The sequence below is a fragment of the Athene noctua genome, chromosome 12 (assembly GCF_965140245.1).
Source record: "Athene noctua chromosome 12, bAthNoc1.hap1.1, whole genome shotgun sequence".
NCBI classification, from domain to species: domain Eukaryota; kingdom Metazoa; phylum Chordata; class Aves; order Strigiformes; family Strigidae; genus Athene; species Athene noctua.
In genome coordinates, this window is record NC_134048.1 from 18,114,531 (window position 1) to 18,120,530 (window position 6,000).

The window sequence follows — 6,000 nt, forward strand, 5'->3', positions numbered from 1 at the left end:
CTGGTGACCATGGGGTCATGCTTTCTTTTGAGAGTAAAAACACACTGAACTAGTTCCTCTGTGGCTCTGCACACATCTGCTGTAGCTCCCATTTCACTGCACTGTCTGCAGTCTTTGTGCTGATAATCACTGCAACAGCATGATAGAGCAGCAGCCAGAGGACTGGGGAGACAAAGGAGGAGCATGTCTGTCTGTAGAAGGGTAAAGGAGCCTCTTTCCCTCAGATATGTTGCAATAAAGATGTTGCTATTTTTAAAATGGCACCAGTGAAAAAGCAAAAATTCTGATGAATTCCAGTACGTTTGGGAGATGTTTGCAAGAACAAACGTCAGGGACCTCAGAAATGTTAACGTTCCTCATTATATACACAGGTTTCTCATGGGGTGGGCGTTACAAAACAGCAAAACTTTGGCTCTTAAATATGGCTGTCGTTATTGAACAGGTAACTCAGAGCACAAAATTATCAAACAAGAAAAGGGACCAAAACTGATACACTTGATTTAGAAAGCAAAAGGTATCTTCTTGTTTCATCCAAAACAAAGCAGCCATTAAACCGATGGAGTTATTGTACCAACCTCTCATTTATTCTTCCAGGATCATAAAAATCTCGGTTTCTCTGCAAGGCTGCTATAGCCATACATAGTACCTGGGGTTTTTGTGTTTATAAAACAGAATCCATCTCTCTTCTTTGAAATTGCTTTGGTTTCTGAGTCTCCATCCAACCAAACTATTCAGCAGCAGTCAAACTAGCACATATTTTACAGTAAGTGAAATACATTTCTTTCAAAAAGGTTACATAAAACATTTTCAAGACATTTATTCAATTTTTCCTAAACAATAAAATAGGAGCAATGATTCATATCGCTTCTCTATTTTAGTTATTTCAGTAAAATTGTTAACAAGGCTTAGAGGTGACCTTCGTATTTTAAACTAAAATTTGATCTCTACACGTTTTTCTACTAAATGAGGTATAAAAGTATGATATGTTAGGTGATGAAAATAATGAAAGCTATGAGAAGAGGCACAGTTAGAAAGACTATCTACAGAGTTTATGAAGGAGAAAAGAAACCTAGTGATACATTTGTGCAAAATAATGAACAGTACAGAACACGTTAGGCAAGCGTTCCCATTCCTTCCTTGTTGCTGATAAAGGAAAGGGTATAGCTTCTGAAATTGAAAATTCTAATTTCCTTTCAATTTGTAAAGTGAAATTGAAGCATAACCATTCAAAGCTCACAGGAAGAAATAACTCCAGCTTTGCTGCCAGTTGATCACAGAGTAGCACAGTACATCAGCAAGTATCCAAAACCCACTGAAATTTTACATGGATAATGCACTCATCTAGAAAATTGCATCAGGATAAACAAATAGGAGCTAAATGACTTCCTGTTTAAAGAATAAATTCACCACTATCTAGAGGACTAGGAAGAGTTCCCCAAGGCCCCAAATCACTGCAAGAGTCGAATAGAGAGAATTGAATAGAGTGCTGGTGGCTATTAAAGGCAGAGTCCTGACTAAGTCTGACACTTTATAGTGTCCTGAATATATATATATTTTTAAATAAGCATTTCTGTCCTACTCATTTCTTCCCCTGAATCATCAGGAATAACGTGTCATTGTCGATGTGTTAGCTGGAATTCTCCCCAGAGAGCCAGAAAAATGGTCTTGCCTAAGAAACAGATTCTGAGTTTTCTCCCACTACCGCTTAGTTGTGTTTACTATTTGCTTGCAAAAACCCAGAGGAGCCCCGAGGTGCTGCAGGGTTTTTCTGCTGCACACTCGTGACAGTGCCCAGGCCCTGCCGCAGCCGCGGAAGAACCAGCCTTGCAGAAGGCAGCCGTCCCTGACACTGCGGCGGCTCGGCGGGCAGGAGAGGCAGCCAGCCCAGGGCAGGCCGTGCGGCGTGGCAGCTCTGCGCTCTGACTAGAGCAGCACCTGCGTGAGAGGAGGGAGCCGTTATCTTTGTGGTAATAAATGAGAGTATGAGACGGAGGCAGCGCAGGGCTGCGCACGGGGCCTGGCGGCTCATCCTCGGAAGGTGTGTGGATTCTGTCCTTCCTGCTGTTCACAGCTGCACAAGTGTTATTATTTTCCAGTGTTCGTGCTGTGCTGCTCTCTCTGACAGGACATACCACTGTATTTCATTACAGTTTTGTTAAGTAGCGTGTAACATTTTTCTGAAATCCATCAAGGTAGCTGCCTCCTTTCTCCAATGAACATGTTAATGATTTTGGTCCCTGTTGTGTTTTTTTCTGTTGTTCCTAGAGCAGTGTCTTTGCTCAGATGCTTTCATAACTTGTGAAGTACAGAAATGTGTTTCACCGAATGGTAAATACATTCATTAGTAAGGACCTGCCCCTTATGAAGGCATCACCATATGAAATGAGTGTCCTTGGTGCTGAGCCTGTTAAGTATGACAAGCTTGACTTGGTCTATGTGGTTCATGAAGGAAGAGCTACTCGCAGACTTGGCATTTCGGGTTGCAGCTCTAATATGACACTTTACCAGCAGCACTAGTGAAACCTACTCTGCAGCTGCAATTAGGCATGTGATGTGAGATGGGTGAACATTGCTTCTCATTGCCTGTTTTAATGACGAAAAACCTGAAGTGCAGAGAGGAAAAAGAATACCTGAAGACTGATATCACAAACCCACTGAAGCCACTCACTGGTTGACACAGATCGTTGATTCTAACCCCACCTCAGTCAGTTTGGGCGGGGAGGGAAAGCAGTCCCGGGGTAACAACCAGGGAATGACCACACAGTAATGAAATTTGTAAAGACTTTCTCCACCTGTATCCTACAGCTTTCTGCACACCTGCATCTCTGAGTTCAGAACAGTCATGCATGACTTTTGGGATGCTTTAAAATATTCTCAATCCAAAACCTGTGAACTGGATCCAGATAAACATCTATTCGTATCCCTGTGAAACTGCACCCTTCACTCCAGGGTGACCCCACACCATAACTTAATTCTTTCTCAGAAATGCACAGCCAGCAAGGAAAGGGAATCTTCAAGTCAAGGTCTTGGCCCATATTTTCTTGCCGAGACTATCTAAAGTCTTTGTCTACAATGCAGAGAAAGGACCCAGGTGTCATGCACAGGGTGGTAAATTAGCCAGCACGGGTAGGGATTCAGTGGCTGTGTAGCTGCAGCAGCTACAGCTCTGAAGGAGCTGGGTAGGATTATCAGGAAGACTGAGCCTCACTGTCACAGCAGTGCTGATCCTCACCCCTTCTAGCTTAAAGTTTACTCAGGAAGGTTGACAGAAGTTACGGCCATGCTTTTCACGGCAGCGTGGCCACACAGTAAAGGGCAGCACAGTGCTAGGAGTGAAAGCAAGAGGCAACAGCTTCTCTCCTGGCACGGCAGAGCTGGTTGCCTGCAATAAAGGGTAAAGCTTGGCTGGGCGGGAGGCAGCAGAGCCTTCTCGGAGCTGAGACTGCAAAATGTGCTCCCTTAGGACCTGGGAGTCATGATAAACTCCACTAATTTCTGGTCCCAAAGCAGCGAGGCTGTTTTTTTAATCTTGCCTCCTGCAAGATAATTAAATACATATTTTTTTAAGAGATAGCCACCAGAACAAGACACTCCGTGCACTCACATCTTCCCCTGGAGATAAAATGGAAGAATGAACAACAGGAGAGATGTGAATCACTTAGTGCTATATTGGAAAGAGCTCAAATACAGGCACAGCTAGTCTGGGGTATATAGAGTACGTGTGAATCCCTCCGGAGTCTTGCTCATTGTCCTGCTCTGCAGTATACGAAGACAAGTGTATATAAAAACAAGGAGACTCTGGTTTGCTCTCTGATGTCATGTTTGAGGTACATCTGGGATGCTGACAGTGTGCACCACTGCTGGATCTGTCTGGGAAAAAAATCCTGCAGCTTCCCCTTCAGTGGCAGCTGATGGCTTACACCACACTGGTGCTGTGTGACAGGTACTGAAGCACCACACACCCCAGAAAGGAGGCAGGTTTTTTGAATACACAAAGAAGCTCCAACTGTCAAAGACAAAAGGTAATCCCGATATCAGGGATATTAATCTGGTTTCAAACAGAGCAACTGAGTGGAGAATCAGGTACCCTGATGGTTCATGTTTTTATAGTGACACTCAGAACAACGGCATCTCCTGGTGTTTTGAACAGGATAATACCATTACTGAGTGCTGTACTATTAATCTTGTCTCAGCTCTTTCCACTGAAGAGGAGAACATCAAAGTTTTAAAACCTGTACCTCCCACCTGATGTCTGCCTACTGTCTCTCTCCTCTCTCCTCCTGGTTCCCTAGTCCATTTTGAGTCGAAACCCTTGCCTTATCACATTTGGCAGTTGTCTGTTGATTACAAGAAGATCTTTGAGCTGTGGCTTGGCTTGCATGGCAGAGCATTTCTAAATGTCTGCAAGTCTCTAGCAAGCGGAGCTCAGTGCCGGGGTCTCTTTTCATAGAATACCTCAAAGCAACTTGGCATATTCATCACTCTGGAGGGTCCCTGAACAGACCCTTAGCAGCACAGTTCACATGCAGAGACACAGTCAAGCTGCCTCCAGCCTTCAAAGCTCCAGTGTCTTATAGAGGTTTTGTGGACTGTAAAGTAGGATGATATCCAGGAACGAAGTCACACCCCCATGCTTCCTTCTAACAAGTGCTGGCTTGTTTATACGATCCCCTCTGATAATATACTGCTGGAAAGTCCAAGCCAAAATCATTTCTTTGTTGTACTGCAGGGGCTGCACCTGTTTGTTAATGCCCAAAGGCATCTATCTCATATTTATTAGCACAACCACAGGGGAATAGAAGGAATGAGCTCTGTATAGCATTGTGCTAACCACAAAACTCAAGAAGTCTTGGCTAATTTAAAAGGGTTACAAACATCCAAGAGACAGTTTATTAATACAGCTAACTTAATGCCTACAGTACAGTAGAGTTAAGAATTTTTAAATCAAAACAGATTGATAAAAGAGTGCATATCCTTGCAACTCTGGATTGAAAATGTCAAATCTGCACTGAGTTACAATCACAGCAACAACAATATATTAAATTCTGTTTAGGAATCTCATTTTTAACTTGCTTTTATAAATCACCAGTCATCTGAATGTATAACTGAAGAATTTTTGCCACAGAACTGGCATTCTGGTTTTTGAGTGGCACGGTGAAAGGTGTGCGTGTGAGGAAAGAGATTATTCATTTATTTCTCCTAAGACAGTGAGGGTACCAGAAAAATCAGAATACATGGGGGCATGACCAGACCCGATGAGAAGACTGTAACAAAGGGAAAATATATGCTGAGAAACAGAAAGCAGCTGCTCAGAGTAGGATCTATTCATCTACGGAATGGCCCGATAAGGAACCAAGGGGAAACCATAACTTGAAACAGAACTTGAAGAGACAAAACAGTAACGAGTGCACTGGAGAGAACAAGGAGATTCTGCCCCAGCTCTTCCATTCGACAGACTCCTGTGCAGCTGGTGCCATGCCCATTAGTGCTTGCTAATGAGAAGTCTCAGTCAGAGCTCAGACTTCTGATTTGTCTTTAATAGTGGAGAAGTAGGTTACAAATTCCAGGAGGGGGGACACACAAGAGCCTCTAAGGAAAAAGAGAAGAAAGGACTGCCAACATGCACATAACAACTGACATCTTTTGGGGTGTCCTGTGGTGAAGGGTAACTTTAGTTCCCTAGAAAGCCAATTACCCTCATGCCCCATTTCTCCAAAATTCAGGAAGTGCCAATGGGGTAGAAAGCCCCACTGAACTTTTAAACCACTTGATGAATTTCAGCAGAATTTAACGGAGGGCTCAAGGTCTCCACGATGTTGTATTTGAAAAGTTTTGTGCAAGAACACAGCAGGCAGAGAGTGCCCCTTGTGTGAGCTGACGCATTATTAGACACCAGAGAGACAGGCAGCAGGCATAAGGCCGTTAGGAGACCTGGCTTTCCTCCTTCTGTGGCTCACTGAACTACTTGCAAATGTATTTGTTATGAGTTGCAGCTCACCC